Genomic DNA, 26,406 nt, shown 5'->3' with positions numbered 1-26,406 from the left:
TCCAAAAAAGAAAAAAAAATGCCTGTATGGTTCTGGTTGTATTACATGTATAGTTCAGTTTAAGGAAACTGCAACAGCAATGGTGTTTCCAATTCACAGAAATAGTTACACCTCCTGTCTCCTTGTGTTTACTTTACATTCTTTCAGCAGGGCTCTGCAAATTCGTTTTCGGGTCCTGCATGTGTCCTTGCAATAATCATCCCCAACTAGCTCATTTTATTTTGAATTACTGTGCATGGCATTGGAGGTCTTTGTAAATGTCAGTGGCAAAGCATTTTGCTCCTAGATTCTAGAAATATAATTGATTTCTGATGTAGTTGTTGCATCTCACAGCCTTGCTAAATCTGCCTCAATTTGTTCAAGTGGATGTCAGTAAGTTACAGTGTTTCCTCTACTTAGGTGTTCTCAGAAGATGAAGAAACCCTTAGCCACTTCTTTCTAATTTGAATTCATTTTATTTCTTGCCACAGTGAACTGACTAGACTGTGTTCACTGCTGATGAATTCATAATGGATATCAGTGGAGAGGTTCCCCCAAAGAGCTACGAATAAACCTAGCACATGACCCATTCAGACAACCCCTTAAAAATGATTTTGTTAGGCTTTGAAAATGGTCGCATTTATTTTGTTCTCATACAATGTATTGGAAAATGTTTCTCTGTCTTTCAGTTTTTAAAGTAATTCTGAAAATGATGTATATCAAAATATTTAATAACTGTGCAAAGGTTTAAAAGAAGGGTTCAATTTCTTTGATGGAATAAATTTGCTTAGTTCTGGAATGCTTTTTAAGGATATTTTAAGGAACTTATTTATTTCATCTAAATTGTCAAAATTATAATTATAAAATTATTCATGAGATGCCCTACTGCCTTTCTAGTGACTTTAAAGAATCTAGTGTCATCTTTAGATGAAATATTTATAATTTTCATATTCTGTGTCTTACAGGGTTTTATTACTTCTCAGAGAAACAACCTTAGACCTTGTCAATTTTCTCTATTGATTCTCTTCTATTACTTCAGTTCTTGGTCTGATTGCTACTCTTTACTTCCTTTTATTTAGTCTTAATTTGAACATAATTTTTAGTCTCCCAGGAAGGAAACCTTTATCCACGACATCAGACATTTCTTCTCACCTATGAAAAAATGTCCATGTTGCAAGCATTACAGAAAATACTTATTGAAGTATAAACTACTCCACACAATTTTGTTGTAAAAATGTTTTCTTTCCTTTTCTATTACAGTAGTGAAATGCACAGGAATTGATGTGCATTCTGAAAAAGAGACAGATAAGGGGTCTGAGTTCATCCGGAAGGGTATTTTACCAGAAAGGGTTAAGCAAGGTAGGACTCTGGCCAGGGCTAGCAGGGGCGTGTAGTTAGACACTGCTACCCTGTCACTTGTCAGTCCCAGTCTGAGATGGAATTGCTGTCACTAAACAAGAGAGATCTGGAAAATACACCAGTGTTTCTCTTCCCTGTTTTCCTACCTCTCAAAGATCACTGGCCTGCACTGCACACCTGGTGACTCAAAACGGGCCCCTTATTTATCTTTTTAATCTTTTCTTTAGTTATGTTTTGTGGCACAGAGGGAGAGCACAGGTTGAAAATTTACCTCCAAAGGAGACGTGCTCCAGCTCGGAAATGTTGGGAACTGTGAGCTATTTGATGCTTTAGTGTAAGGAAATACCAAGTAGACAATAATGTGTCCTTTTAGAGTTGGCAAGGTTGCACACCATAATCAAATCAGAATTTCCTGCCTTTGATTAGAACTGAAAACAGGGAGAATCATCTGTGCTTCAGCCTTCAGCACTGGATTCAGTTAGTAATGGAATTATCCTAGATCTTACTTTGTGCCATTTGATAGACTCCCTGCTAAGTTACAAAATGAAAATAATATTAGATGAATATTTGGAAAGATTATTTCAAGATTGTGGTTGCTAATAATGCAGCTGACTATACAAAACGGGCATGAGGAAAACACCAATGTGTTATTTATATTGCAGTCTAATCAGTGCTTCTGTCACAATTTGGTGAGACGGTTTTCTCCTGTGTCTGTACTGTTTTAATTGGAGAAAGTGCTGAGGGGGATCATCTGTTGCTTTCGGCAGATTCTGCTCATTTAAACTGTGTACTCAGAAATGCCGTTGTGCTGTCAGTTGGCTTTGGAGTCTTTCTAAAATAAAACTACCCAGAATGGAGTTCTTTAAATTCAAGCGCATTGGAAATCTATAATGTTGTTGGGATCCCATGCTGAGCGTACTAAGGAGAACTGGTACTGGAGAGACAGGTGCATCCCACCATTAGTTATTCCCATAGATCCTCCTGTGATCCAAACACCCTCTGATGTGTCCCTTGACATTCCTAAGACTAAGGTCTTTATCTATAGACTGAGCACGTTGCTCAAATTTACTCTATTAGTATTTAATTGACAACATACCACTATCAATTAAGGGTGTCGGAATCCTGACTGCAGTTCTTCAAAGGCTGCTTGGCTTTGGGCAGATAACTCCAACATTTTGATCATTGCTTTCTTCAAGAGACAGTGGGCAGAGTTCATAGTTCTTGAGCAGATTAAGTAGGAAGCAATACAGGAAAGTGTAGCTAATGCTTTGACATCTGCGTTGCATCTGTCTACTAGAAAAGAAAATGTGTCTTCTTTGTGTGACTAAATGAAGGGGGAAAAGAACTAAGAAGCAATAATTTTGTGGCTAAAAGGTATGTGGAGCCCTCTGATGTTTAAAAATTATTTACAAAAATAGATTTCAAATTACAGAGAATGGAAAACCCTAAAATCGATCATTGATAATCCATCTGTTCCCACATTTCCTATGATTATGTTTTTGATATTTGTCGGGGGAATGAGTAGCTTCTATACAAATCTTGCAAGACATATTGAGTAGTAATTTAACAAGAGCAGTGAGCTCACAAAATACTCCCCACTATTCTAGCTCTGTTAGCTGCCCATGAGGGAGCTGTGCAACTTGCCTCTGTGGGGAAGATAAAACACATCCCCTAGACAATGTTTAAAGAGCAACATACCAGCAAGTACAAATCAATAGCCTATAAAATGAGTGTCTAAGTGCTGGGGGGATCCCTTGGAAAGTTTTGTTCAAAGCAATATGATAGGTTGAAAAGGCTGTAGTGCTGTGCATAAGGGGAGACAAAGAAAAACAGAATTCATCTGAAGACCACTTAAGGGTTGTTTCTTCGTGTCTTCATGACCAAGTCACAGAAATATAAAGTTTGTGCACATGTGAGTTCTTCTGTTTTTGTTCAAGTTTTATTTTTTGTCTTGATTAGTTTTTAATTTATGCATAACATTCAATAATGATTCAATAATGTCTTTTTTTTCTTTTGGATTTTTGAGACAGGGTTTCTCTGTAGTTTTGGTGCCTGTCCTGGAACTAGTTCTTGTAGACCAGGCTGGCCTTGAACTCACAGAGATCTGCCTGCCTCTGCCTCCGAGTGCTGGGATTAAAGGCATGCGCCACCACTGCCCGGCTCAATAATGTCTTTATATCATGTCGTCTGAATACCATAGAATAAAGCTAAAAATTCATTAAAATATTTAAATCAAGATTATTTGAAATTTAATTTATCTTTCTAGAAATCTGACTCTCAGCAGCCTTGGCCACCTGTAGGTCTTTATCTAAGGATGAGTCCATGTGAATTTTTCCCTATTGACTTTGGCATGTCAAACAGTGCCTTGACTATGCTGGTCATGTTGAGACAACCACATTTTTAAGACATCATGGGTGTATTTTCCCTGTCATATCAAGGGAAGACCACCTAGCCTCAGTCATCATGGTCATCTGGCTCTTACAACATCTCCTTCATATTGTTGTCAGTTTTCCCTGAGTCCAGGGTACAGGGCTTGCATTTCATATGCAACCAGTTGGAGCTGGACTTCCCAAGTCGTTTATTCTCTACATTTTTATAAGTTCTAGATCTCTGTAAGTCTCTATCTGTAGAAAAAAAAGATGCTTCTTTGATGAGGAGTAAGAGATACATTCATCTGTAGGTATAAGTATTTAAAATAGAAGACAGTTAGAAACTGTTGGCTTCAGAAAATGGCAGTAGTAGGTTTTTCTCTCAGGTTCATGGCCACTCCAACCATGGGTAATTTGCTTGGTTTCTAGTACCAGCATGAATTTCCTCCTATTGAGTAATCCTTAAATCCAATTTGTTATTTCCAACATTAAAGTACCACTGTGGCACTACTCAGATGCTTTGTGAGGCCGTTCATTGTAGTTTGTAGACTTTACCCCAATGGTAGGACTGCTAATTTCTCCTTCCCTAGGCAGCCTGTGTTGTACCTTTAGATGCTATTAGAGCTAGTCCTTAGGGAGGAGGCTTTCATATAAGCGCTGGTTCAGCTCCTCCAAGTCCTGAGTCTGAACTGTATGTATCTTCAACAAGAAGGTTTTATCTTCACATTTTGGAAGTCAACCAAGAGGAATAACAATATCCTATATTGATTTTGAAGCTTCTTGTATCCCCCGATCAATAATTCTAGGGAGGTTTCCCATATTTGGCATTGGGGTTTTTGATAGAAAGTGAATAACTTTTAGTTCCTGAGGGAGGCAGCATCACTCCACATAGCATAGCTCCATTAATATGTGATTGTGTCCCTCTGTCTGTTTGTCTGTGCCAGTTATTTGGTTGGTCTGTCTGTCTATCAGTTTCTGTCTCTGTGTGTATATATGCATATATGTGCATGTACATGAACATATTTATTTTTAAAAATAAACTTGTATGATCATGTTTTCCTATGACTTTTCCAAAATCCTTAGTGTTATTTGCCTCCCCATCTCCTGCTATTTAACCCTCCCCAGGCACAGTATGTGGTGTATTGAATGAGAATGCCTTTTTTGACTATATGTTTGAATACTCAGTTCTGAGAAGCCAGTTCATAGCACTAAGTGCTTACTTACATAAAAAAGATATGGAGAGATCTCACATTATTTTTTATTAGCAGGCTATAATCTATATGCCCACAGAGGTTAGGTGTAGTAATAGGAGCGGCAGGGCTGCGTCCCCAGCACCCTGGCCGCCTGCTAGCTTATGCCCCGAAATAATTACACAGACACTGCATTCTTTTAAACACTGCTTGGCCCATTATATCTACCCTCTTCTTGGCTAACTCTCGCACCTGGACTAGCCCATTTCCAATCATGTGTGTAGCACCCCAAGGTGTGCTTACCGGGAAGATTCTAGCCTATGTCCATCCTGGGTCGGAGCTGAATTGCGTCTGCCCGGGAGAGGGGAGCATGGCGTCTCTGCTCCAGAGAGCAGAGCTGTCGAATCTGAGCTCACTTCCTCTTCCTCCCAGCATTCTGTTCTGTTTACTCCTCCCACCTATGTTTTAACCTATCAGGGCCAAGCCGTTTCTTTATTGCTTAACCAATGAAATCAACAGATTGATATATGACACTCCCACATCAGTTATGTATAGATTAGGGTATTAAGGCGAAAAGAAGACTCTTGAGAGGAAGTGAAAATGGAGTATATAGTTATGGATGGAGTAGGGGAGACTAGAAGAAGAGGATTAAATGGAGAGGGAGGAAGATGGGGGTAAGGGAGGAAATGCAGGGATGGACATTTAGAACTGAGGGTCAATTGTGGGGTTGTTTGTAAAACTACAACAGTAAAAGCTTCTAAAAATATATACATATATAAAATACATTTAAATGGAATCACCAAATAATGGAGGAGACAAAGCTCCAGCAAGACATCTCTCACCACCAAATGAAACTTCCAATACTGATAATTGGTTACATCTAATTGGGTTTTGGCCAAAGGGGACTCATGGAAATCCCCAAACAACCCAGGATATTGTCAAAGCTATTGGTTGCTCTCCACAAACTGATTATAAATACCTATTGCTGAATACAGCACATATATTATTCAAATGAACATGAGGTTGAGCTGGTGCCAACCTGGAACCTTCACCATTCTGACCAGTGTTCATGACACTGAAAGGTATTGTGCATGCTGCCAGAGGAGAAAGGTAAACACTAGCATAGCAACAAACATTTGGATCGACAATGGTTATCTGCCTGCAAGATGTTCTTGTGCAATAGTGGCATGAAAATTGTGCAGGTAACCAATCCTATAATTGTATTTAAGACCTACTCCATGAAAAGGAAACGGTGTCTAACTCTGCTCAAGTGGCCAAGAACCTGAGACTAGAAATGCCATGGGCCTAAGAAAACCAAATACTACTGTTCTGCTAAAGGAACTTAGCAACAAAATGACTCCTGACAACATTCTGCTATACTCAAACATCAGCGTCTTGCTCAGTTATCATCAGAGAAGCTCCCTCCTGTAGGAGATAGAAAACAAATGCAGAGATCTGCAGCTGGACAATGTACGGAGAGAGACAGACCCTGTCACACTCAGGCTTTAACGGGCTGTCAAATCTCCTCCCATGGGGCTCATGGAGCCCTGTGGAAGAGAAGGAGGAAAGATTGTAAGAGCCAGAAGAGGTGAGGACAAGAAAACAGGACCTTCTAAACACAGTATAGAACTCACAGAAACTCTGGGCATCCTGTGTGGGGCATATAATGTTCTGAGGAAGATGGGTCCCCGTGCTGAGAGGAGAGGGGGACACAAGCTCCCATTCAAAATCCAAACTATCTCAATTAATAAACACTTGTAAAGGAAAAATTAGTTTTCTCCGATGGAGATATGGAGTTTCACTGTGTATACAAGCTACACATAGGGGCAGGTTCAATGTTCAGGTGAGGATGGTTCCACAATTGTATTTTTGGAGGTATTTTGTCTCATGTACTTTTTTTTTACCTTATAGGTCTTTTGCTTTTCTATCATGATTTCCAATTTTATCTTTATGAGGATTTCTGTATGCAAATGTGTGTATCTCTATTTTCTGCATGTGTTTCTTGAACTTTTCTGTAGGTGGAGACTGCTCATTCATTTCCTGGACCCCCAGAATTAAAATAACAACACAGAAACAATAGTCATTGTAATACTGTTTGACCAATAGCTGAAGCATAATTTTAGCTAGCTCTTACATCTTAAATTAACCCATTTTTATTATTTTATATTTTACCATGAAGCTCATGGTTTACCAGTACAGGAACGTGAGCATCTTCCTCCCCCGTGAGACCATTGGTGTCTTCTAAACACCAGCTACTCTCTCTCTCCACATCTCTGTTTGGATTTTCCACCTGGCTTTACTCTGTTAATCCATTAGCCGAAAGCAGCTTCTTTATTAACCAAAGGCAATAAAACATAATCACAGCAGCATACAGAGGGGAATATGACATCATTTTTTCTTTGTTCCCCCACCCTTAATTATTTGTTTTGTCCTAATCTGGTGTGTTTGTTTTTATTTTTCTTCATTTCCTTTTTATTTTTTTTTAATTTTTTTTGAGACAGGGTTTCTGTATGTAGCATTGGCTATCCTGGAACTGGCTCTGCAGATCAGGTTAGCCTCGAACTCAGAGATCTGCCTGCCTTGCCTCCTGATGCTGAAATAAAAGGTGTGTGCCACCACTGCCTGGCTATTTATTTTATTTTTATAAGCCTGTTTATTTTCTAATGAGAGAGACTAAGAAAGGGTGTGGATTTTGATGGGTATGGTGATGGTGAGGATATTGGAGGAAATGTCAGAGGAAAAACTGACTAGAATATATTTTGTAAAAGATCTATTTTCAATATAAAGTATAAAGCAGGGATAATATTGAATAAATCAATAACCAATATTCAATAAAACGGGAGCTTTGAAAACATTCCGTTCTGAAAACTGATAAACAATATGCATTTTAAAAAGAAAATAAATCAGCATTAAAAGTAAATTATGTTATTTTTATCGTTTTGTAACAAGACACTGTGCCAACATGTGAGAATCGGTACCAAGTCACAGATGGCTGCTTTTAAAGCAGGTAGCTCTTGGAAATTTCTCACTTCAAAACCATTTTTGTAGCTTGAAAATTATACTTACAAATGCGTTACTGTTATCTGTCCATGAGAATATGGCTTCTTCAATATTTCACATGACCGTCAAGAAACTAAGAAGAGTGACACTTATGGACATTAGTTTCTGTTATACAATAATTTCTTTGATCATTTTATGAGCATTCTCAAAGCATCTAAGTAGAGATAGGTGGTATAAGTAGAAATAATTTGCATCTACAACCTAACTAAGGTTGTAGGTTAATAAATACCAGAGCTTGGATGTGCAGATTCGGAATTCAAACCATGTGTGTGTGGGTGGGTGGATGTGTGGATGTGGGTGTGTCAGTCAGTATCAAGATAAAACACCTGTTTTAAACTGCAGCTTGAACATTTATTGTCCATATGCATAACTTTGTCTAAAACATATTTTGAAATATTGTATTTTAATGAGGCATGAATTGTACTGGACTTTGAACCCTTGTTCTCTTGCAATCCTTGCTGAAATGGGACAGTCACTGTCTCGCTATTGAGACTTTGAATGAAGTTTCCGTGTGACCTTCTGGGAATAATTAAAGTTCTACCTACAGGTGAATCAGGTTGTACACCTGTGTGCATTAGCATTCAAAACTAATTATTCAAAGGAGTCTCTATGTAGAATTAATAAGAAAAGAAAAATTAGATAGATAGATAGATAGATAGATAGATAGATAGATAGATAGATAGATAGATAGATAGATAGATAGATAGATAGACAGGTGAGAGGTAGATATGGTTGTTATAGGCTTTGTTTTTTTAGAAAGTTTGTAGAGATTCTTCTCAGAAGACTACCAAGTAGTCATTTCTATCAGTACCTTTCTGCATTCCTATTGAACTCAGTTTGTGTGGCGGGGATCAGCATAGAAATACTGGTGATTGTGCTTAAGAATTTTGTCCATCAATGGATGTCAGAAATATTAGTAAAGTTTAAACAACATATGTATCTATATGTACTTTTGTACTGGCATTCCATTTGCATTTTAATAAACAAAGCTTCTCTGAGTATCGGGAAAAGTAAAACAGCCACACTGGCCAGCCTTAGAAATGAGACAGTAATGGCATACAATTTTAATTCCAGTAACCACAATAAAATAAACCTTTAATCCCAATAGCATACTAGTTTACCATAGAAACCAGGCATTAGTGGTGCATGCCTTTAATACTCAGACTAGAGTGTAGTAAGGAGAGAGAGAGGCCGCTTGTTGGTTCTTGACTGCTCAGCCGCAAAATAATCACACAGAAACTATATTATTTAATTCACTGCTTGGCCCATTATCTCTAGCCTCTTATTGGCTAACTCTTACATCTTAATTTAAACCATTTCCATTAATCTGTGCATCATTATGAGGTTGTGGCCTACCAGCAAAGTTTCAACATGTCTGTCTCTTGCAGCAGCTCGATGAATTCTCCCTCACTCTGTCTCCTTTCTCCCAGCATTCAGTTTAGTTTTCCCTGCCTATCTCCACTTATTTGCTCTATCACAAGCCAAGACAGTTTCTTTATTTACCAATGGTATTCACAGCATACAGAGGGGAATCCCACATCACTTCCCCTTTTCTGTTTAAATGAAAAGTAAGGTTTTAACTTTAACATAGTAAAATTACAGATAACAAAACAGGTACTAAAAAGAATTACAAGACCAGCCTGGTCTACAAGAGCTAGTTCCAGGACAGGCTCCAAAACCACAGAGAAACCCTGTCTCGAAAAACCAAAAAAATAAAAATAAAAGAATTACAGTTACAATATTTATATCTACTTTATCTTTTATCATAACTATGGAAAACTATAACTATAACTATAAATCCTTCAACTCCATCAGAGAATCCAGAAGAATATATTATCCAAGTAAACAGAAAGTACATTGTAAACAATTTCCAAAACTCTAGAATTGACATAGACATCTTGCTACCTGGACAGTCATCCAAAGTCCTTCTGTACTGTTGAGACACCCATCTTTAGCCTACAGGCCCATAATATCCCAGACTTTTTCATGAAGCAGGAAATTTCAAAGACAGTTCCATCTATATTGGCAGTTTGTCAGTCACTATTTTCTGTGTCCTGCAGAATGTCTGGCAAACTCTTTTATGAAGTAGGAACCCTGAAGGATAGTCTCACCTTTAGGAAAGTTCAGCAGTCATTTTTCTGTGGGTCCTGCATGTCCAGTTCATCAATCAGTCCAGGCAAGAGCAGTTTCTTGCCCAAATGACTAACCAACTCCATAAAGGAGCATCTTCGATGCCCATCTTTCTCTTGAAGTAATTGGTGCTGCCAGGAACAGATGTGTCTCACTGTCATGAAAAGTCCTAAATTCTTAAAACACTTTAAATGCCATATTCTGTAGTTTGAAAGATTTGAAGAATACCCATCCATCTGAAATACATCTCTGTACATCTAGAAAATCTAACTAACATGACTACAAGTTTGACTATTATAGATGACTCTCTATTTACCTATATTTCTTAATTATGCCTTACATTTTTAAATGAGCTGGACAAACACAATACCTTAATCAAGATAAGAAATATAATATATATATATATATATATATATATATCAACCATAAATTTGTATCAATAGACCAAGATCCATACTAATGCAAATCTCTATAGCACTAGAGAGGACTAGAAAATGAGAGGAGACAGATCTCAGTCTCACTCTGAAATTAACTTAAAGGCAGGATTGCCATCTTCAGACTAAGGTAGAGGTAAGAGCCAGAGCCTGGATGCTTTGCTTTTCGGGTCTTAAAATTGAACCCCAATTTCTGTCTCTGAAATTAATCATACATTTATTTATGTATTTAGGCATCAGACTTTAGCGATTGGATCATTAAATATGTGATTGCTTGCTCCCAAACAGTTATATGATTACTTTCTTAGGATCCAGCCATCCCTTTTTGTAGAGATGCTGACTCCAGGATGTTCATTCTCTTTCTTATATTGTCATCTATATCTTAACATGGATAGTAGGGGCTACTAAATTTACAATAATATTTCATATTTTCCACTCAAGAGTCTCTATCACACATTTTGTTTAAATGGTGACCTAGTTTTTCTACTAGAAATGCTGACTTTATGTGGAATAAGAGAACTCACAAAATATACTATATTTGGTCCATATCATCATGTAAATTCTGCTGTTGCCGCTAGAGGGTTTTTCTCTGTGGTCTCTCAATGCTCAATTACCTGAAAGTATTATGGGCGAAGTCAGAAAATACTCCGAGTACTGGAGGTGGTCAGTTACATGAAGGTTAAGATATATTTAATAATATGAATGGGTTTTAATATTAATGGCATTGATTAATACTTGTAGCCTGAATAGGTCAATGAAAGCATGGAAAGGAAAATGTGCTCTGCATGTACACCTCTTGAAAAGCACACACTTCAGCCTTCCAGCTTTGTGTTTCTCCGTATCCTGAGTGGCATTTATAGTCCCTTACACACTACTTTATGATTCCCTTGTTGACTGAGTAGCGAATGCCCCCGGTCCTAAGATGTGGCTCACCATTTTTCAATTTTAATGAAGAAATGTCTCTTTTGTTCCAGGCATGTTTCAAGAAACTGGCTTGTGGGACTTTGAGAGAAGCTGCTACCTGTGACACGCTGGAAGTACCATGATCAACTACTCGGTTTGGATTTCACCCAATGGCCATGAGCTTTGTGTGGTAGACAGCAGGGGTTGGATTTTTAAAAAAGAGCAAACCAGGTAAGGTGTGAGGCAGACATCTGCTAGTACATCACTTGCTCCAAGGGCTTTGGTATGCTTCCAGGAGGTACTGAATAATGTATAGCTTTGCAATTTGTTTTCTAAGTCCACTGAAGAGGTTGTTGAAGAATGGGACTTCTTTGCTTCACAATGTATACAGTCAGAATTGAGACTTTTTCACTCAAGGGAAGCAAGGAGCTGTTGTAAGGTGTCCATTAAGCATGCTCAAATATACTCTAGATTTTAGTTTAATGTAATAGTCAAAACTTGTAGGTGACATATATTTCCTCTGTGAGTAGTTATTCTGAACTCTAATGACATCAGCAATCATATTTCTGAGGGTGCAGGAGGGAAAGTGTTGACTTGACATATTCATATTATATACAACGTAGAAACATGAATATGATTTCACGTTATGTGATTCTATAAACATTATTTATGCTTGCTTCAATTCAGAAAATTATATCATCATTCTTGCTTTTATTTCTTTGAAGATATTTATTGTTCTGACTTTTATTCATATAGTACCTAAAATGATGATGCATACTCAGATTGGATTGCTTCAAAAATATCCAAGAAGCTCATTCAAATCTTAGCTAATTTTTGGGTTTAACTCTGGACACCGCTAATTATTACCCATGATTTACTTAGCTTTTATTGTAATGCTTACATGTTAGACTCTCTGGTTTTTAAGCTTGCTTTTGATGAATACAAAGTGAGAATTATCAAATTGTGCTTGTTTTAGCATTTTCAACAAATAAGAATTCATAACAAAACTTCAAAGTTGTAAAGGAGAATATTGAAAGGGAAATAAAATTGTTTATTTTCAAGAAAAATACTCATGTAATAATCCAATTAGTCATTATCTTTCCACAAAGGGAGAGATCACTGTTATTTGTAAAGTTTACTTTCGTTCTGGAGGATATTTCGTTTCTGAGTTGCAAAAGTATTTTTTTGTGGGAAGAGGTGCAGTAAGCAATTTGATCCAAGCATTATAAGGAAGCAGCCTCCCCTCTCACAGTCCTTTGAAGTAAATGTTGTTAGTTACAGCAGACAGGGATAACACTTTCACAGTAGTGTATGAAAATAGAGTTTATAGGTATCCTCTAAAACACATTTTCAGTGCGAATTAACTATTTTTACAAGGAGCAGAAAATACACACATTGCAGTTTAATCATTTGCATTAATATTATAGTCATTTTGTTTTCAGCTGTCTGAATGGCGGTTACCTGATTTCATTGTGGCACGGCTTACTACGTAAAAAGTGTCTGAGTTCTGTCTTTTCTGCATCTCTTTCTATTCATTGCTGGATGAAGCCTCTCTAGTGACAATTGGTTGAGGCATCAATCATGGTCATCTTTCTGGGTTTGGCTTACCTCGCTCTGAATGATTCTTTCTAAGATTTTCTAGGAGCCAGAGGGGTCAAGAACACCATTAGAAAACCTGTACAGCCAATTAACTTGGACTCATAGGGGATCACAGAGACTGAATCAACTATGGGGGAGCCTGCATGGAACTGACCTAGGCCCTCTGCATATATGTTACAGTTTTGTAGCTGGGCCCTCTTGTGGAACTCCTAATGCTCAGAATGGGCGGGGGGGGGGGAAGGGGCCTTTTCTTACTGCACCTTGATATTCTGTGCTTTGCTGATATCCATGGAAAGCCTGCCCTTTTCTGAGTAGAAAAAGAGCAGAGTGGATGGGGGAGTCAAGGGGAGGTGGTGAGGAGGAACTGGGCAGAGAGGAAAGAGGGAAAAATGTTGTCAGGATGTCAAAACGTGTGAGGGGAGTCAAGGTTTCCAAGGTCTAATTCTAAAATGTTTATAACAAAGTCATGAGATTTTGCTTGATTTGTAAGCTTAGAAGCAATTTTTCTTCCTTAAAGCACTCTTAAAGGAAAGGTATGCCTAACTGAGGATTACATTACTGTATGAATCTATTACTATATGAATCTATATATTACAATATGGATCTCTATATTACTGTTCCTCTGCCGGAACAGAGAACAGCAACCGAATTCCACAGCTGGAAAAGAGAGCAGCCATGTGCTTTACATCAGCATAAATAGGAGAAGAGGCCACGCCCAAGTGGGCAGGTAACAAAGGCTACTGGCTGTAGGATTTCCTACAGCATATATGTTTGAGCATAGGCAGCTTATTACGCTCTAAGGAGAGGATATGAAAGGTGAGATTGTTTTCCAAATGACTTCCAATAACAGTTTACCGCATGTGATGGGATATGGAATCTCCAAGGCAGACCATGAAAGACATTTGGGTTCCCTCTGTATGCAGTGCATCTGTCCTGTGCTCTGTGCATTTCCTCACATGCTGAGGCCTTCTGACATATAATCTTCAAAGTTGAGTGGGGCAGTTGATCTAGCATGAACTTAAATGCTTCCTGTATATGTATATGTCCTCCAAACATTCCTCAAATGCCTAACCCATGTACAACAATATGTATCCAGAATAAATTAATAACCCTCTCTTGTAGTTCCATCAAGTAGTTTATTTCTCGAAAAGTAGACAGAGAGACAAGCATACCAAAATACATCAGGCATGCGAAAAGCTCATTTTAAAAAACTATGTTAAAACAGTTAGTGAAATGTTTGTCCATACATTGATCTAGATTGTGTAGTTAGACTTTCTTGTTGATTATCAGTAATGACATGGAGACTTATTAATTACAAAAGCTTCGTCTTTAGCTTGAGCTTGTTCCCAATTAACGCTTATAATTTAAACTAATCTTTTTTATTAATCTAAATTTTACGACGTGACTTTTACCTCTCTCCTATTCTGTATGTCTGACTAGCTCCAAGTTTCGCTGGCATCCCTCACAAGACTAGAGTCACCCTGAGTTCCTTCCATGCCCCAGAAGTCCCACCTATTTACTCCTGTCTAGCTATTGGCCTTCCAGTTCTTTATTAAACCAATCAGAAGATGCCTTGGCAAAGATACATCTTCACAGTGTACAGAAGTTGATCCCACAGCACGGTTTTGAACATACAGGGTTGTTAAAAGGTTTTAAAATAGAAAAGTCATGTTGGCCACCTTACTAAAGAGTGGAAAGAATAATGGGTGACAAATAATCGTGAAATCACAGCAGTCTGGCAATCTCAATCTAGTGTTAAAATGATCATCATGTCTGAAGAATGAACACACGACCCTGGAGCACAGGACGAGAGGGAAGACAACACATAGGTCGTGGCTGGGCTTAAGGCATTTGTATGTATGGTAAAAATAAAATATAAATGAATACAACCCAACTGACACTTTCAAATATATTCTGGCAGAGGGTAGAATGGAGGCATGAAAGCTGTGTGTAGAGAGGAAAACAAAGGATGTTCAAGTCCTTCACTGTAGAAACTGTGTATGTAATAACCGACTGCATCACAGCAGCTAAAACATGCCTTGTTACCAGTGCTCCCCTATTCTGATAATTGCAAACTAAATGAATGTCTTTCTGTGAAAGTTGATATAGTCCTACATCTCCAACTTTAACATGTTTAGGAATAATTTTAAGATGCTTCCCAAAAAAAGCAGGGATTTTGACTGTCTTGCTTTCATCACACTCATGGGCACCAATGCGCAGAAGCACACAAACTCTGAGTATGTGCTTCAAATTTAACCTCAGCTCCTCCGCCTGAAATTTATGCTTCAATTAAGATGGGGGCAGCTGCTACCTACTTTATTTTCCCTTTGAGACTTTTATCTCTCAGGCTTTATCCCTTCCTTCATCATTTTATCATCACATCCATCACTGTGCTTCGTTCCTCAGGAGTCCCGCATGCACGGCAGGCACATTTTTATGGCCAGAAAGCAAACCTACTCTACTTAGCATGTACTGCTTACTTAAACCCAATTAAGTAATTCTGCTGAAACCATCACATCCTCCCTACCACACTGAGCGTTTGGTGAAAATAATAGGGAACACAGGAACACTGTGGAAGTCGTGGGGAAAGAACAGTGAAAATACACAGCACAGAAAGGTCACTACCAGTCTATCCTTCCTTTGTGCGATCCTCAGTGAGCCAGGGCGCATTAACACCTCCAGCAGAGGAACTTCAAACCTTGCAACATCACCTTTACTCCAGTTATTTAATTGGAAATTACCATAGCTGCAAATCTCCTCTCAACTATACCGGTATTTGTGTATCTATTTTTAGGTGTGTTCTTTGACAGACAGTCCTGGTAAAATCTAGCAGCTTTCCTCTAAACATACAGTTGTGGAAATATTGGTCTTATTCCTTGAAATGCAGAGCCTCAAGGCTAAAATCCTATAACCCTCTTCCTTAATGCCTAATTCCAGAGTCACATATCTATGCACTGGCTGTGCCCAATGACGGACTGACTGAAGGAATGTTCAAAGCCTGATTTTTATTGTTGTTTTTGTTTTGTTTTAACAGTAGACAACATATGTCTCCTTTGTTGGTTGGCAGGGATATTTTTCCTCTTGTATCTGGAAGTAAATAAAATGGTCAAGGGTTTACTCCGTGTTGTAAAGGCTTAGCTAAGTGTTTGTCGTCGTTGTTTTGTTTCGTAGTCATTGTTACTGTTCACTTTTAATTTCTGGGTTCTTTAAAGAAATCTTTGTTGAGTTCTGTAAACTTCCTATTGAAGATGGTAGTAGTTTTGTAAATCATGGTTATGGTTATGGCTTTGAGGGAGTGTTTTGTTTAACAACCTATTACTATTCATATTATAAGCATATTTCTGAGGGATTGTAGTATCATTTTCTTTACAATTAGAGATTACACAAATGCTTTTTCTTACCAAATTAGTGTTTAGAGTCAATAAAACACATTGAAACCATCTAAATGATGTGTTCACGTAGTAACAGCACAACTTATGGGCCTGTTCCACAATTCTCTGATCCAGAAATATAAGTCTAATGTATGTACATAGAGACAGCATTTGGAGTCTCTGATTTCAATTAAGCCCAAATCTATCAACAGTCCTCTGGTTGTTTTTTTAACTAAATACAGAAGACAACTGTTAATAAATTTGAAATGAAAAATTAGAATTAAAACTGCATTCATCATAGTCAAATAACACTTTAAAAATAGTTTCATGATTAATTTCATATGTCAGTTAAGACAGTACTAGGAGAACAATAGAGATAAATCTAAGATAAATGACTGAATAACTTGCCAGAGCATTGGAGACCTTTGGTAGTATGCAGCTCCAATCTTCTTAATGAACATAGTTACATTACCAAGGAGGTGATGCAGGAGACTGTAGATCAGAATGGTTTGCGGAGGTGAAGAGTGAATTAACAAAACCTGAATCAATGGACCTTCTAGGATTGGAAAAAAATGGGTGTCCATGACAAACCAACACTGGAGAGTCACCCATCTTCCCTTAGAAGCTTATGTTACAGTCCTGAGGGCAGAAGGAGCTGGTACTCATGAAGAACTGGCCATGCTTGTGAAAAGGGGGTAGTGTTGAAGGGATTTAAAACCAAGCAGCCATGCTAGGGGCAAACAGTCTGATAAAATATGTGCAAAAGCTTTTGGACCAAGGGGTAGGAAATTGCTGAGTGAGAAAATTGAGCATTTTATTAGAAAGGATTTATTCATTGAGGTTTAATGAGAAATTGCCATATGGCTGCTGAGAATCTTTATAAAGTCTCGTCTGCAGAAATATGGAGGGGACAATAACCAGACTAAATAAATCATGTCTCTTTCCATTGACTCTAATGTGGTAATCAAATAATAATAATAAACACCAAATATTAAATATTAGTTCTGTGTAAATCTATATTTGCCCTGCAATGAGGCATAGTTATAGCCCCTTTGCAACAAGAAGCTCCAAAATATGATAATACATTACAAAGGCACACAGCTAACATATAGGATTATTCTCCAAAGATCTGGTCTTTATAAAAAAACCTATGAGGTTTTCATAACATTTTGGTCCTCTGGTTTTAAACTAACAATCCAATCTGTTTTCCAATATATGTGCTTACAGTTCACTTTTTTACATGATAAATTGATATAATGCCGTGTACCTTTCTGCTTCTACTTCTGTGTGTATTTACGTATCTCTCTCTCTCTCTCTCTCTCTCTCTCTCTCTCTCTCTCTCTCTCTCTCTCTCTCTCTCTCTCTGTGTGTGTGTGTGTGTGTGTGTGTGTGTGTGTGTGTGTGTGTGTGCAGGGCTTTGCTTTGAAGGGTTTTGCTTTGCAAAACAGGTTTCTGGTGCTTATTTTGTGGGAAGGTCCATTATTACTAGGAATGCAATGCACAGTGATTCTCACCAAATGTTTGCTGATGGCACTGCCGACCATCATCTGTGTTTGTATTGTGAACTGGCCAGATACACTTTCTCTTCTGCTGCTGTCATTAACTTGCCTCTCCCTTTCCTCCTCACTTTCCTTCTCTTCTCCCCGCCCCCTCCAGTACCTCTTATCTTTCATCTACAGCTCCACCTGTAGACATACCAACATGTTTTGCTATGGGCTTCCTGTGTTTAAATCTAAGCCAAACAGCCAGGTGATAATGGTGCATGCCTTTAATCCCAGCACTCTGAAGTTAGAGACAGGCATATCTCTGTGAGTTTGAGGCCAGCCTGGTCTACCAAGTAAGTTCCAGGACAGGCTCCAAAGCTACAGAAAAAGCCTGTCTCAAAAAAAAAGCAAGCAAACAAACAAAAAATATAAGTCAACCATCAACTACAGTAGCATGCCCCCCCTTGAAATATGAAAGCAATTGATTAACTTAAAATTTTCTTTTATGTTAAAGATAATTCACGCCAATGTTTTCTTCCCTTTCTACTTTTGACCACAGAGAGATAATCATTTTAAGTAGTTTTTAGAGACTGAGTTCATTTCCAGGAGAAATTCCCTTAAGAAGGGAAGCTCTACTTTCATAATAATTTTTTCAGAGACATAGTCTGGAGATATAGTACAAACTAGTCTTGAATCTACTATGACACCTAGGCTGACATTGAATTTGCAGCAATCCTTCTACCTCAGTGTCACAACTTACACAATCTTAATCATAAAATTCAATATTCAAGGTGCAGTTCATATGTCCAGGTACAGGCTAATTCTCAAACCACAGCCAGTTGTGTCAGCTGCAACATGAGCACCAAGACATTTGATGTAGCTTTGTTGAACAGACTCCAGGCCGAGGGTAACAGCTTCAGACTGTCTATTTTTCTTACAGATAGACTCAAAACAAGTTTTATGTTAAATAGCAACCTTATTTTTAAGTACTTTATGATACCAATAACAATTTGAATGCACTTGCAACATTATAGAGAGGCATTACTGAATCTGTCGATCAGGGCAGAAAGCACAGCTAAACAGATTCAGGATACTGGGTCAAAACTTCCGTAAAATCTTGTGAAGGTTGGGGGCCCCCAGATTGACCTTAATGCAAGTGTAATATATCACAGGAAGAGCAAAGAAGTTGTGGGATTTCTTAACAAGGATATAGTTAGGGCAGAGGTAGAAAAGAATGTGGTTTAGGAGAGAAAAGCTGTGTCCATTTGATTTTATGGGAGCATTTATTTTCAAAGGCAGGTACAGAACAAAAGAATATATTTGGGCGAAAAATTTTGGAAGTCAAGACGTGTCCGGGTAAAGAATCTAGATGCAAATTTTGAATCCATTGTATAGAGACCAATTGAAATGTTTGGTTACTAGGAAATACGTATATGCTCCAAAAAAACCTAAATCAAATAAGCTTAGCTTTTGCAAACTATTCATATTGTAATATACTCAGTGAATAGCTAAAAGGGGATCAGTCATTGATAAGGGTAGGATATATTTGAACTGAAAGTCTAAATGAAGTTTGGAAATTTGTCAGAAGAAATATCTGTTTAGAGTTAAGAGAGGCAACCGGGAGAGTGCGACCATGAGGCTTGGGTGAAAAGCTGCAGGTTTAACGCTCTTATATTTTTATTCAGACTTTATATGAAGTCATGATGTCTTGGCATATGCCAGTTCTAACCATGGGAAATTATGCCTTCAGAAAGCCTTCATAATAGACCTCAAGTACACACCCTCTTCCAACAATAACACAGTCTCTGTTGCTGTTGCTACCACTACAGCAGAGATGCTGTTGCTCCTGGAGCCAAGGAGAGGCTGGGTCACTCAGTATAGCAATACCATATATTGTATCAGTTTTGGGGAGCCTAAAATGAGCTAAATTCTATTGCTGATATTTTTTATGGTATTTCATGAATATTTCAGAATTAACATAGACAAAAGTGAAATATCGTCACTCTTTTTTAACGTGCCTATCTGAGAACCTTGCTGTCTCTGTGTGGTTTTCACATTTCTTTTGTAATTTGCATCTTCTTCCCCAGCTTCGGGCACCGTGCCACACCCATATTTTGGACACCATATTTTAACACCTGGATTCATTTGGTAGTTTTCTCCTTTAAAACTAATTTTCCTATCTAGCAGATACCAGGATGTGTCTCTATACAGGGAAGGATCTAAGAAAATTATAGTCAACAGAGAGTGATTTATAAAGTGTGTGTGTGTGTGTGTGTGTGTGTGTGTGTGTGTGTGTGTGTGTGTGTGTGTAGGAAGAGACAGACAGACAGACAGAGACAAAGACAGAGACAGAGAAAACATTCTTTCCAGTCGTGATTTTTTAATGTCTCTCCCTGACTTCAGATTTGTTGATCATCTGTTCAAAGCCCACATTAAAAGTCATTGTCATGCCCTGAAGGATGAAGTGTTGAAATCTGAATGCAGTATGGCAAGTTTATATGATCAAACATTTTATCTCTTGGGGCTCATAATTTCTTTTTATCTTTCTTAGTTTTAGCCTCTGTTCCTACACATTGTTTGTCCTCCCTTGCTGAGATATGAACTTCTTATTTCCTCTTTTTTCTTCACTAAAACAGTGTCCACTACCCATCTTTCTCTCACCAGAAAGTGAGTCCTCAAAGGTAAGCTGCAGTTCCGATTCATCTTTGCTTTCCCAGGACATTTATATCTCATATCTGGCACATATAATTGAACATATGCCTTCTCTTCTCGGTCATTTCAAGATTAACTCATACCATTCTTCAAAGATTTTGATGAGTAGAAATCAAATCCTAATCTCCGTGTTGTCTTTACTTAACTGAAATGCCATTATGGGATGTGAGAAAAGAACAGTGAGTTCTAGAAAGTCAAGTAGAAATATTGTAGGCTGGCAAATATGATTTAATTGATCAGCCCTGGAAACACAACTCCATCTCCTCTACCGAAAATACTGCAGGAGGTATCAATGAGACTCAAAATGTGACTCTATAAAAATCACAGAATTTTATATGAGCAATTAAATTTGTTTGAAAAAACTGTTAGAAACATTTTTGTTTTAATTGCATTTTATGATTTCACTGACTGAAACTAAGCTAGGCTTTCAAGATCAGTGTGTTTTTTATTTATTTATTTATTAAAGATTTCTGCCTCCTCCCTGCCACCGCCTTCCATTTCCCTCTCCCTCCCGCAACCAACTCCCCCTCCCTCGTCATCCCAAAGAGCAATCAGGGTTCCCTGCCCTGTGGGAAGTCCAAGGACCACCCACCTCCATCCAGGTCTAGTAAGTTGAGCATCCAAACTGCCTAGGCTCCCACAAAGCCAGTACGTGCAATAGGATCAAAACCCAGTGCCATTGTTCTTGAGTTCTCAGTAGTCCTCATTGTCCTCTATGTTCAGCGAGTCCGGTTTTATCCCAGGCTTTTTCAGACCCAGTCAAGCTGGCCTTGGTGAGTTCCCGATAGAATATCTTTATTGTCTCAGTGTGTGGGTGTTTTCTTTAATATATTCTACTTGAATTTAACATAGCCAGTATCACATATGTGTTCCCTCTTTCTAGACAGTTGAAAGCCATAAATAATAAAAATCTACAATGTGAGTTATGTCTGTGAACAAGTTTGCTCTCATCACCCTATGACTTAAGTGAAGTATAAAGTATACCTAAGGTTTCACTGGTCTTTCATGCCAGTTGTCCTTACTTGGCAACTAAAATATGAAAGTATAATGCATAGCACCATAGGTGTCACTAAAGCAATCTATAAATAATGGAATGCAGTTATCTAGTTTTTGGAAGTTTTCTTGTAAGCAAAAGGGTACATAGTTGAGGTTAAGTTATATATTTCATTGGCGAAAAGTGCATGTATGAAGCTAGGAGAACACCCTCCCCCCAGAATTCACAAATACACTCTCACACCCTGTAATAAGTGAGCCATATGAATATATAAGAACAATGTAGGAGGAGGGCCCGCTTCTTCATCCCAGCTGCCCGGCTAACCTAGCCCACAAATAATAACACAGAAACTGTATTAATTAAATCACTGCTTGACCCATTGGCTCTAGCTTCTTATTGGCTAACTCTTACATCTTAATTTAATCCATTTCTATTCATCTGTGTATCACCATGAGGTCGTGGCCACCAGCAAAGTTTCAGCATGACTACCTCCAGCAGTGGTGGCTCCATGGCGGCTCCTTGACTCTGCCTTTTTCCTACCAGCATTCAGTTCCATCTTCCCCACCTACCTAAGGTCTGCCCTATCAACAGGCCAAGGCAGTTTCTTTATTCATTAATGGTAATCACAGCACACAGAGGGAACTCCAACATCACAGCAATATATAACAAAATAAGTTTCACTGTTAAATAGTTACACACTTCAGAAAGGGAAAAAGGTAGGCAGGAATGCCTGACCAAGAATTCTGATAGCTGATATGATGTTCCTTTACCTATAATGGGCATGTGTACCAGTAAATCATTGCAAGGTGAAAGTATTAAGTGTTTTTATTAAGGTATTTCATATACCTCTCCTGTTGAACATCAAAGCTTAGCAACAGTACACTCTAGAGTATTGGGTATTTCCTCTTGTGGTCACCTGGCTAAGTAGGTGTTGCAGCTATCTACTGCTGCGAAGGATCTCCAGAGTACTGTATTGTGTGTTCATACCCTGGGAAAGCATCCAAACTCAAAAACTCTTGGGCTAGCTAAATAGTTTAATGGATAAAGATGCTTCCTTCTGAGAATTGTGACCTAAGTTCAATTCCCAAAATCCATCCACATGGTAAAGGAGAGAAACAACTCCCATAATTTGTTCTCTGTTTTACACACACACACACACACACACACACACACACACACACACAATAAATAAATGCTAAAACATTCTGAGTATCATTTCTCTTCTACTGAATTCATATCACTTTGCTTTTCACATCATTGAGAAAGTGAAAATTGTAAATTTAAATATCTGAAGTTGGGACTGAATGACTCACTGCTTCCTAATAGTTTCCTACCCTAATCCTGAATATCACTAGGATATAGTTATTGAAATTTAGATGTGCAAATATGATATTGCATAAAGAAAGGGAGCACAGTTATCACAGAAAAGTGCGCAAGCTAACTTTGAATACTTTTTATTTGAAAACTAGCATTTATTTCCAGGTGTGAAGATATAGCAAAATAATAATAGCATGCTTCTCTGGTAGAAAAGGTAATGTTTTTTTCTCCATCTGATCTCTCATCAAACAGAATTCTTAATCAGGATTTGGAGAACTTCCACCGTTACTATCTAGAGAAAGGCAGTAAATCACGATTCGATTTCGTTTCTCTTGAAATCTCATCATCATTCTCCCATGAGTGATAGTTGTCTCTCTCCTGTGAGCTATGACCTATAGCTCACCCTTGGCCACATAATTCATTTAATGCTGAATGACTTGTATCTTAGAAATATCTGTTTCAAACCATGGCTTTTAATTAATCAGAAAGTAATTGCATTGAATACCACTCTAGGTGTCAAGTGTAATCATATTCTACCCTGGTAAGTCTGTGTCTGGCCTGCTTTGTGAAATTTAATCAGAACTCTGATTTGCATAGGACTCCAGGATGCTCACTACAGTTTTCCCAAAGGGTGTGTTATAAAGATCAATAGAAAATTCAGCTCCCCTTGAATATATGCTTGTTGCTTCCTGTTTGGAGACAGTTACAGATTCAAGAAAGCATTTTACATTCAGAAATCCAGAAACCTCTGAGTATCTCAGAGGCATGGAGAGAAGATAACCACACATCCAAACTACTTAATTCTAGATTATATCAGATGAATATAACTTCTGCTGTTTGCTCATAGGATGTTATCATGCAGTGAGAAACGAAAACTATTCTGATTTCATTTTTTTCTATACTATTTGCTATGCAAAGTTATTTTTCCTTTCCCCATTAGACCTTATGTATCTTAAGATCAAACACTGATTTTTATCTCACTTTTAAATAAGTGCCTGGAAAGTGGAGGCATTAACTGTGTAAATGAAAACATGCTTAACAGTATCTAGCAATCCTTTGATTTCTATATTGATAAATAAATTAATTACTTGATAAGATAGTGAGTATGCAAATGGAATTCATCACAATAGAAATGATTTGTCAATGGGCCATTAGATGATTAAAGGACTTACTTCCTTCATATTTTAAGAACTGAACTTCACATTTGAGCACTCTATTGAAACATTGAAAGTATTAACTTCCTTGCAAAGACACTGAAACCGTATGCATAAATAATTTGTAAAAATAAAGTTATCTTCCTGCTGGCAAAGCATATCCTGTGTAGTGTGCTTTGGTATGCGGAAATATTAGCACATGTTGTACATGTATCTGCTTTTACCTTCCCTCTTTTTGGGTCATACTGTGTGTGCTTAGAAGAAATTAAATTAAGTAGAACACATCATTTTCAGAGTTTGCAGTTTGGTTCAGGAGTTTGTACATTTGAATGGAATTCATTTAAAAAAAGGATTTTTGAACATAGCTGTACTGATGATTGTGTTGTTTGGTTTTAGTGCTGGTTATACAATAAGTGTATAAGTGTATAAGTGGTGTGGTTGTTGTTACATAAGGAAATAAATAGCAGTTTTTGATATTATAACCTGAAGCAGATTGGAGAATAATTATTTAGTGATGTCTGAGAACCTACTAGAGGAACTTAACTAATTTGTCGTTATAAGACAGAAAAGTCACTGCAGAAACCCAGGCTCAGAGATGGCACATTGAAATTTCTCATCTTGCCTCAGATAAATAAAAATAGTTCATTTCTTCCAGGATTGTATCTACTGTACCCATCAAGGAAATGGGTAGCACAGCATGTGAGTTTCCTACTAGACATATATCAGATTAAGTGACATTACTATGCATCCAGGTCACCTCGATGTCTTATATTCAAACATTTTCCACCTCAGCACTAAAGAAGAGCAGAAAGGTCTTGTCAAAACTGCAATGAATTTGAATGGAAGCATATAAAAAATATTCATGCAAAGATGACCTCCAAATGATCCAATGACCTCATCAGTCATTCCTGAGCTTGTTTACAAGACCTTAAATTAATGACTCTATGATATTTTGGGATCCTTGTCATATCTGTGTTTCCCTATTACCTTGCTTGTATTTGTTGTAATTCTTAGGGTGTTTATTATACCTTTGAATATATTGAGATATCTTGTTAGAATAAAGTGTATTTTGGCACTGAATTATAATATTGACAATATATTCCAGTCTGTGTTGACGTTTGGGATATGTAGATATAACAAAAAATGCTTTCCCATGAATAAATTAGTCTTTTTTGCACATTACTTTTGCATTATCTTCAAATGTCCATTCTTCATCACTTATCCTTGTGTTCAAATTAGTTGAATTGTTTTCTCACTCCACTAACTTTCCTGAGAAAATCACTTACAAACAAGAGTAAAATCTTCTATTTTGTGACACTGTGTGTTGCTTTTCCAGGTTTGTTGTATTTGTTTCACAGTCTTAATACAACTTACTATCTGGGGCAGAAACAGTATAGAACCACATAAAAAGGCTCAGTTCTAAAACATAGGAGTAAATAAGTACAGATAACGCCATGAGTGATGTGAATAGTTGAAATCAAAGATTATACCTAAACCAATTTACTCAGCATCTTTTTGAGGAGGTCTTCCAAATCATTGAAATTTTAAGGAGTAAAGAGGGCTCTGAGAAGTTTTCAAGAGCAAAGAATATAAATGAAAGGACCCAAGCCAGCAGAAAACCTGTACTTGTTGAAAGATATTTGAATACACTGTGTGAAGATATGTCACTGTGATTGGTTTATAAAAAGTTAAGTGGCAAATAGCTAGACAAGAAGTGAATGTGGGACTTCCAGACTGAGAGAGCTCTGGCAAGAAGAAAGGGAGAGTCACCAACCAGACCCACAGGTAGCAGTACAAGTAGGAGGAGTGATAAAAGTCACAAGCCACTTGGCAGCACATAGCCTAATAGAAATGGGCTCATCTTAGTTATAAGAGCTAGTTAGAAACAAACCAAAGCTAAGGCCAATAATAACAATAAGAAGTCTCCATGTCCTTATTTGGGAGCTGGCTGGAGGGACAGATAAAGATCCATTACACATAATGTATATTTTTTTCCTGTATATTTACAGGAAATGGGATTGATTTGATGAGCTGGTCGAAATTGTCCCCAATATAACACTTGTTTACATCACCGATGTGGATAAAGTTTTGTGGAAGAAAGAACATGGAGAATCAGAGGTGAAGTTAAAGGGTACTACTGCACTTGCCTGGCACTTAGAAGACCCTACATTCCATCTCAATATGGTCCCATTCTCAAATACATATCCCTTATGCATATTACATACATACACACACACATACACACATCTATACATACATGCAGATAAATAGCTAAAAGATAGATAGATAGATAGATAGATAGATAGATAGATAGATAGATAGATAGATGATAGATAGATAGATAGATAGAT

At 37.7% G+C, this 26,406-nt stretch overlaps 1 protein-coding gene across 2 annotated transcripts in view; it reads left to right on the top strand.

The window, feature by feature from the left end:
- Lingo2 (leucine rich repeat and Ig domain containing 2) overlaps window positions 1–26,406 on the top strand; it is a 1,024,105-nt gene that overhangs the window by 743,922 nt on the left and 253,777 nt on the right. For both annotated transcript variants that reach the window (XM_026786729.1, XM_026786730.1), the window contains exon 6: window positions 11,496–11,655. The gene's annotated coding sequence lies outside the window, so the exon portion shown is untranslated. The remainder of the gene's footprint in view (window positions 1–11,495; window positions 11,656–26,406) is intronic.

Source organism: Microtus ochrogaster, linkage group LG5, assembly GCF_000317375.1.
Source record: "Microtus ochrogaster isolate Prairie Vole_2 linkage group LG5, MicOch1.0, whole genome shotgun sequence".
In the NCBI taxonomy this organism is placed as follows: domain Eukaryota; kingdom Metazoa; phylum Chordata; class Mammalia; order Rodentia; family Cricetidae; genus Microtus; species Microtus ochrogaster.
This window is presented reverse-complemented; position numbering and strand designations above follow the sequence as displayed.